Here is a 9,544-nt window from a genome sequence, read left to right on the forward strand (position 1 = left end):
TGATGGATGATCAATTTTGGTTTTCCATCAATGTAAAAGAGGGAGATTGCTAAAAATTTGATTGAAAAGTTCATTCTTGAAGATCAAAGAGGGAGATTGTTGCAAAGGAGGAAGATTGTTGTTGAAGAATGTTTTCAATCATTATTTTGTCATTAATGTCAAACTTTCTATTTGTAGGGATGATATTTGCTTATAAGATCCAAGTACTATCACTTAGTTGATTAATGAAGAGGATTTTCTCAACAGGATATAACAAGAGAACCTAAGGGAAAGGTTGAGTTATGATGTTGTAATGAAGTGCAAGGATCAGTAAAGACAATGGTTCAATGATGTATTGATAACATACTCAAAGATACAGAGGGTGCTCGCACTTATAAACATTGGAGGAAGAAGTTGTAACAAGGTGGAATGCAAATCTTAAACTAAGATCATGCTAACCAAGTTAGTTGGAGTCTAGTAACAGGAAATTCTAGTGTGTGCTAAGTGAAGATCAAGTGTCGAGCATCAAAAAAAATTTAGTTGGTGTCGAGTGATCTTCAAGTGTCCAAGCATCAAGAAAACCATAGTTGATGTCGAGTAACATAGTATGTGTCGAGCACCAATATTTCAATAGTGTCGAGCTACTGCATTATTTCAAATGATGAAGATTCCCCAAATTTGAGCTTACATAATGGTTACATTGAATTTTGTGAATGACTTGGAAGATAAGGATGATGAGCTGGTGGCAAAGAATCCTATGTAAACCATTTTTTAGCAAATTCTAAAGGATTATTCAAGAAGTTTCTAGGGGGAACAAAATATGGGTTAGATGTAATGAATCCTACCTAATCCATATGAATTGAAATTAAAGAATGTAAGAATCGAGTGGAAAAAGGTACTCCAAGACTTCTATTTAAGGAGTCATAGACCAAGAAGCAAAGAGCTATTGATATTGTTGTTGTTGAAGAGCAAAATCTATAAAGTAGTTAAAAGGGTGTCAAGGAAGAGACATCTAGGAGAAGGAAGAGCACTGAGGCTCTACTTCTACAAGTGTTCATGAAGAGATTATTGCACTAGTACATTGAGCATGAAGACTCAAGGAGACTAAGCTTGAAAGGAGGGGAAGCTATCAGAGTTGCAAAGATTGAAGGCTAGGCAAGACTATGAGTTGAGAAGTGATTTGAGATCTGCAAGATAAGTTGTATGTTGTAGTCAAGTCAAGATTTTTTAATACTCTCTAGCAATTATATTAATTATGGAAATCCTATGGACTTAGGTTGGTTTAATAGCCATTTGTAAATCCTTTAATAGGGTGGCATTCTAAATGAATGTTTTAAAGTCCTCTAACCAAGCCCACTTCTAACAAGGTGGTTAAATCCTCTAACAAGGTCACATTTAACAATGTGTTGTAAGTCTTTAACAGGGTAGGCCTTTCATAGGGCATCACTTCAGAAGAGTGAGAATTGACTAGCATGTTACTGGTGATTTTTCCCAAATTAAGTTCCCACGTAAATCATAGTGTCATGTGTTGATTTCTTATGTCTTATGCTTGCATGTATATTTATAGTAACTTGTTAATTAGAAAAGTTAAAGATTGGATGAATGAATGATTCAATGGGCTCACTACACTTAGTGAAAAGTTTGAATAGGACATCTAGACCTTGAATAACTGATTCACCCCCCCCCCCCCCCCCCCCCCCCCCATGCCCCCTCTTAATTATTCTAGAGCAATTCTAACAGAAAATTAATGTCAAATGGTTGTAGTATTTGAAAGACCATGAATTCAATGGATCTAAGCTAACAAGTTTATTTTCTTAGATTGTGTGAACCAAGTGGAAGATAAGATTGATGAGTTGGTGACACAGAATTCAAGGTAAAACATTTTGAGGGAATTGAAAGAGGATTGAAGAAAAAATTTCTAAAAGAGATATGAAATAAGTGGTAGATTCATTGTATCCTACCTAATCCATCATAAACCTAAATTGGATGATGGAGAATGAGCAGAAAAAGATCTTAATTTCCTATTTATAGGAATGGTTGGTCAAAAGCAAGGGTTTTCATGTGTAAGAACCTAAGAAAGACAAGGAGTCAAAGGTTTTGCTTCATCAAGTGACCTAAGAGAAGAGTCTAGATTGGCATGTTAAGAAAGAAGGCTTAAGGGTATGAATGCTAGAAGGGTAAACAAGCTATCAAAGCTAAAATGTGTAAAGGTCAAGCAGAATGGAGGACTAGAATAGAGATCTGTAATCTACAAATGGAGTTCTAAGTTGTTATTAGATCAATCCTTACTATTACTCTCTAATAATTGTATCAGTCTAGTGTAAATCCTTTGGATTAAGGTTGACCTAATAGTCATTTGTAAATCCTTTAACTGGGTGACATTCCAAGTGAATGGTCTAAAGTCCTCTAACAAGGCTCATTCCTAATAGGGTGATTGAAATCCTTTAACAGGGTCACACATTTAATAGTGTATATTGTAACCTTTAACAAGGTTGGCCTTTTATAGGTCTTCACTTTAGAAGAGTGAAAAAGAGTAGCATGTTATTGGTGGTTTTTGCCAAATTGGGTTTTCATGTTAATTATTGTGTCAAGTGTATTAATGAATTTGTTATGTTTCATGTTAACATTTCTACAAGTTTATTTGACAGTAACCTACAAGTTTTAAGTAATTACATAATCTTATGGATGCATGCATGATGATTAATGTTTTATGGTTTCACTAAGCTATGAAAAGTTTTATTTAAAAATTTAGACCTTGGATAACTGATTCACCACCCCCCTCTTAGTTATTCTAAATTATTCCAATAGATCCCAATGTTACACCAAAGGAAATAGATTTAGCATATGGTTTAAGAGATCTCTAGGTACATATAAATTTCTTAATCAATCGTATGTTTTTGAACTCATGATGCAATAATTTATACATGTTTTGAAATTATTGTAGGTGAAACATCATAAGGCTATGATATGCAATGGTTATAAATTTTGCATCAAAAATTTTGATGACATAAAGAGAAATTGTGATTATGGGATAAGTGCAATCTTTTGGGTGACCAATATTTCATCTAGAAATTACTTACATCTTTGAGAATCTAAAAAATTGATAGCATGGAATTTTGATTGATATACTTGACTATTGACATTAAGGTCAATTTGTCTATTATTGACTCACACTTAGTGAATTGGTTGCATTGCTACCAAGCTTATCTTTCAGTTTGTAGTGTTGACCAAGTGCTCTAGTTGCTCCCAAGCCAAGCAGTCAAAAAAAAAGTTTCTATTGAGTTTCCTATTTTCTACTAAGCTAGGGAACCTATGTATAGTTCATGCCAAGTGTAGCAGTGTTTACCAAGTTGTTCAGTGCAAGTGATGGAAACTCTGGTGTTAACAGAGTTACACAGTGTCAACCAATTTATTTATCGTTAACCATGTTCTCCAATGTCTACCAAGCTCATAGTGTTAGTGATGTGAATCTAGTGTTGACCAAGCCATGGAGTGTTAACTGAGTGATTTATTATATGTCGAGTTTTGTAGTGTTGCCCGAGCCACACAGTACTAATCGAGTATAAGCTACTTGGAAGTGATCAGTATGAACTGAGTCTCTTCATCAACTGAGTGCTAGATAATGTCAAGTGTTGATAGTGGTTGTCAAGTATTAGAACATCACTAAGTTTGTCTTCAATACCTGAGTTGCAATAGTTGGGCCAACTTTGTGGATTTTGGTGAAACTTGTAATGTAGCTGACTTCAATAAGTTATGATTTAGATTGGTATATATGTAAAGAATTTTATCACATCCAAATAAGTATCGCATGAGCTTAGAATAAGAAAAAGTGTGAATTAAGAAGGCTACAAGAATTATAAGGGACGTCAAAGATTTATCTATCACAACAAGGTGATCATTAAAATTTAAGGAATCACAACCAATAAATTAGAGTTGCAGATCAGAGATCAGCCACTAGTTCATCCTAACAAGCATATCAATTAAATCATTTAACAAGGTAGACTTAATAGTCTAATGTAAAATCTCTTTACCGAGTGCATATTTCATTGTATGTTTTTTAAATCCTTTCACAAGGTGGACCTCACAATCTTTATTGCTCCTAACATGGCAGATCATCAGAAGTGATCAATTGTAAGCCTTAACAGGTCAACTTTATACTACAATTTTAAAACTTTCTTGTATCATTCCCACCCCAATTTTACTTTCTATTTGGAAGGTTTTTGGGTAACTATATCTTGTGTTAAGTGTTATGAATTTTTTACTACTTTCATTCTTTCATGCACGCAATTAGATGAAAATATTATATGGATGATTAATTGGTGAAGGAAGTAGAAGAAGTTTTATTGGTTCCTAATTTACCCCTCCCCTCTCACTAACTTTCACTACCTCTTATTTCCAACAATTAGTATCAGAGCATTGTGGTTCTCACAAAAGAAGTTTAACATCTTGAGCAAAGATCAAAGGCAATGGAGCTATACAAGCAAGATAAGGATATTAACAATGGAAAGTTGGATCTTGAATTAGCCATTGGGAAATTGAAGAAAACAAAGGAGCAACTCTTGCAATCATTAAAAAGAAGGAAAGATCTTGTAGTACAAATCAATGAAAATATCTACACTGAAGAAAGAATTGAAGATATATATCCTAAAATAAATTCAGATGAAATTGATGAAGCAATCAAAGACATATTAGAAAAGAATTCCAATCTTCAAGAAGAAGTTAGAAAGCTGAAAAGAGAACAAGAAATCCAATCAATGAGATTATGTGAAGTCATGAATGACTAAGACAAAGCCAAAGAAGAGATAGAAGAAAAGAATAATGAAATTCAACATCTATCCCTTCAGCAAGTAGACTTCATTGATCATCTCACTAATGTAAATGAAGAACTTATAAATCTAAGGTCGAAAAATGAAAGACTGTAGATTAATCTAAACACTAAAAAAAAATCAATTAAAGGATGATGAAATCTCAAGAAAGCATGAATCAATTAAATGAACAAAATTAGTACAAACACAAATTAAAAGCTAGAATAGGATGCATAGAAGAAGATGAATCATCCAAGCAAGGAGCTTAAAAGAATCAAAGGCCTACTTGCAATCATTGTGGTAAGATACGTCATATGTCAAACAAATGTTGGAGTAATGGCAAAGCAAATTCAATGAAAAGTGTTGTAAGAAATATTCAAGACTATGCTAAGTTATTGAGAGGGGAGGGGTGAATTAGTAACTTCCAGAATTTCAACAATTTAAACTCTTAATCCAACAATCTAATCAACATATAATCCATCACATATAATCTGATCCAATTGCATGCATAAGAAATTGAAAACATGAAAGCATTCATAACACTGTGATGTAAAGATTTGGTGACTCAAAAACCTTCCAAATAGAAAGTAAAACTGGGGTGGGGATGATACCCATAAACTTTAGTACTATAGTATAAAGTTAGCTTGTTAAAGCTTACATTGATCACTTCTAATGATCTACCATGTTAAGAGCAACAAGGACTGCTAGGTCCACCTTGTGAAAGAATTTATAAACATACAATTAGTATGCACTCGGTAAAGACATTTACAAAAGACTATTAGGTCTACCTTGTTAAAGGATTTGACTAATCCACTTGTTAGGATGAAATAGTAGATGATCTTTGATCTACAACTTGGTTTGCTAAATGAAATTCCTTTAGGTACAAATCTCCTTGCTATGATATATATGACTTTGTTGCTCCTTATATTGCTATAGCCTTTGTAATTCACTCTTTTTTCTCTTCTCTAATTATATTCTCTTACATTGTATTCACATTCACATCTTCATCATCATTGGATATTATACCATACATTACATATATATACCAATCTAATTATACAAATTATAGAGTCGACCACAATACAAGTTAACACAAATATTACAAAGTTGGCCCACATGAAGACACTTAGGTTTTGAAGACTGACTCAGTGAGGTTCTGATACTCAACATCCATTGTCAATTCTTGGCATCATCATGCACTTGGTATACATAGAAGCTTAGTCCATATTGATCACTTCCAAGTAGTTTTGAACTCGGTTTGCACTAGCAACTCTGGAGATATTGTGAAACTCATTATATAAATTGAATCACTTGTTTACCATGGCAAGACTCAATAAAGACTATCACCTTGAGCTTAATATAAACTAAGTCACTTGGTTAACACTAGACTCACATCACATACACTGCAAAATCAATGAACACATCATAGCTCAACTTGCACTGGTAAACTTGGCATGCACTGAGATGTATGATTTACACTGCTAATCTTCATTGTAACTGTGATTGCTCAGTAAACACTAGGATTTGTCCAAAGGACTTGGTAGCAACTAAAGAACTTCGCAAAAATTGAAATACTTGGCAAACACTGAGAACTATAAAATAAGCTTAGTAGCTATATACAATCTAGATAAGTGTGTGTCACTAATAACAAACATGACTAATATGTCAACAATCTCCCCTTTGGCATTAGTGACAAAAACACTTATTAGCCAAAATTGAATTCAAAAAGTTTCATGAATACCTTTTATCCATTACCTTGTGATAATAGCTTAGTAGACTATATTGTTTTTGAGATTTTTCAAAATTGATTATGTAAGGTATATATCTGTATATGGTAAGATTCTTTCATATAGTGTACTATACATCTTCTTGCTATATACAACATATCTTACTCCCCCATTTTTTGACAACTTATTGCATGTTCTCCCCCATAACATGTCTTTCTCCCCCTTTTTGACATTAATACCAAAGATGTACTCTATTTATTTACATAGTAACACCAAAATGAGATAGAAATTTTGAATGTACCTTCAGAAAGATTGCCAAGGTTTTATCCCAATTGTCTTGTAGGACCTTACATGTGTGAAGTGCAATTTGGACTTCTGCTGACAATTCTATCATATGGTCTGCAATGAAGAAGTTATTGTCATGGATGAGAGTTTTTGAATGTGCAATATGTTTCTGTAGTGCATCCATGTTGGGAATAATCATATTTTTCATATCTATCAATGTGGATCTAATCATTTCTTGTTCTCTAAGCAATTCTACTTGCATATCTAACAAAAATCTTATTTTCTTGAAATATACAAAGCTTGAACTATGGTCAAGTTGCAGTTGTTGAGCACTAACCTTCAAATCTTCATCTATTTTGGACAATTTGTCCTTTATTTCATTAGTAAAAGTTAGAAACATCACATAGCTTTCCAAAAAGTGATGACACATTTGTACAAGATGCTTCTAAATTGCCCAAACTTGTAGAAAGTTCTATTTGATATATAGCTATCTGCTAAGCAATGTGCTCTAGCACTTTATTATCAAACTTCTTTTCTATCTTTTGCACTAGCTTATCTTGTCCATCTGTATCTTCATTAAATTTTTGGACTGCCTCTCCTAGCTGATACAAAATTGGTTGAGAAGAATCAACCTCAATACCTATAGCCTGTGCCAAAATGTTCTTTGCATCTTTAATTATCTTGAATTACTTATCTCTCTCCTCTCTTAGTCTTTGTTGTTTAGTCTTCTTCTGGAGGAGTTCACCAAATGACTACATTTGGTCTACAGTAAGCTTGGAAATGTCCCAATTTGGGATCACAATTTCCTCATCTAAATCAATTTCTTCCTCCAGCTCTTTACTTTTACTCAAAAATTTTGTGCTTAGTTGAACCTTGGGCTCAACTGTCCTTACACTTATTGCTTGTGTCCCCAGAGTAGAAATAATAGTAGACATGTTAAGACTTGCTATGAAAACTAATGTTGTTCTTATTGAAGAAATATTTACAGAAATACTTGAAGAATCCAAAATTGATGTGCTCAAAATTGAAGTGCTCAAAACTAATGTGCTTAAAACTGAAGTACTCAAAATTGATGTGCTCAAAACTAAAGTAGCCAACTCAATTGATGAAGGAAGAGTTTGCAACTTGGTAGATGAAGTGGAGGTCACTTCTATCAATGATGTGCCAAGACAAGTAGGAGCAAAGAGTGATTGGATATTTGGATTGGCACTAGTGGTCACAATCAAACTTGTTGAGGTTGTCTTCATGCTTGATGTTGTCACTAGTTTGCTTGGATAGTGAGGAAGTGATGCAATAACTATTGCAGCTATCTTAACTAGATCAATTTCCTCATCATCTTGCTTTGCTTCTTTGATAGCTTCTTGTCCTTGTTCCTCTTCATCTTCTTCGTTGTCAAAATAAGTTACTTCTTCAATATTTTCCTCTTAATCTTTCTCCTTATCCTCTTCAACATCATAATCTTTAACATCAACTAGAAAATCACTTGGTTTTTTGTAATGGATAGATATTTTTCCAAGTGTTTATTGCATTCTTTACGACTTGTTCAATACCTTTTATCAAAATCAAATAGGTATTAAACTTCAGAGTCAATTTTTCTTCATTTTTCTTCAATGACTCTTTTACCTCTACATCTAATATTCTCAATAATAGCTACCTCAAGGTTTTCCCATATAGTTTTCATAGCAAATTCCCATCTTGGCTTTATCTTTTCCATCAAATCATTAGGAATTTGAGAAGCAAATTGGTCTGGTGAGTATTTCTATTTTCCCATCTTATCCATCACCAGGTCTTCAATCTACTTTTGCTCCTCTACTATCCTAATTTCATACTTTAATGATTTAAAATTTGTTAATTTGGCTCCTACTTCTAGATCTTTCAATCTATCTTGGAAGGTGAGTGGAGGTTTTTTTAATACAATGTCCCCTCCTTCCTTGTTAGATTTCTTCCTTGAAGATCTCCTTGTGAATACCATAGTAGATGGCTTTTGTGGCTTGGTGATAATCACCTTGCCCTTCTTCCTTAACGGCTCTTCTTCCTTAGATTCTACCTCCTCCTCTGATTCCACATTCTCCACTTCCTCATCTTCACCTTTTCCCTCGATCAATAAAAGAGTAGAACTGGTTTTCAATTTAGCAATCCTCTTCTTTCCTTTGTTTACCACCTAAGGAATCTTTATTTCAAGTTCAATCTTGGCTTTTGCTTCATCATATGTGCCAAAATATGCTACCTTAGGATCAAATGGCTCATTCACAAATGCTTCAATGATATCTTTAGTTTCATCAATATTAATCTCATAACCAAGAGGTTTTACCCACACAATTCTAGGCTTAACTGACTGAATGTACACTTTGTCACTATCCACCATGAAACATACATCATCCTTTAATCTTCAATTAGTTTCTCATGGATTTGATATCTATTGTTCATTTTCTCTTTAAATGAAAAAAAATAATTTTCCATAATACTAGTGTAGTTTTCACCCATTTCAGTAATAAATTCATTTATCCGATATAACACAGGCACATCTTTTCTCCAAACAACAATGCCTTTTGAAGGGAAGAATTTTTTAACATAAAAGAATAGACAAGTTAACAAGGAACCAAACTTACATTGGTTATTCTTTGATGTCCTTATGCTTTCCATATTTTTGTTGAACTATTTCAACAATATCCCATCAAGGTTGAATGATAAACTGTCCTTTACCACCTTGTATGCCAAGTCCACAGCTTCACATGACACGCTATTCAA

The sequence above is a fragment of the Cupressus sempervirens genome, chromosome 10 (assembly GCF_028749045.1).
Source record: "Cupressus sempervirens isolate cs-2001-9-10 chromosome 10, ASM2874904v1, whole genome shotgun sequence".
Classification (NCBI taxonomy): Eukaryota; Viridiplantae; Streptophyta; class Pinopsida; order Cupressales; family Cupressaceae; genus Cupressus; species Cupressus sempervirens.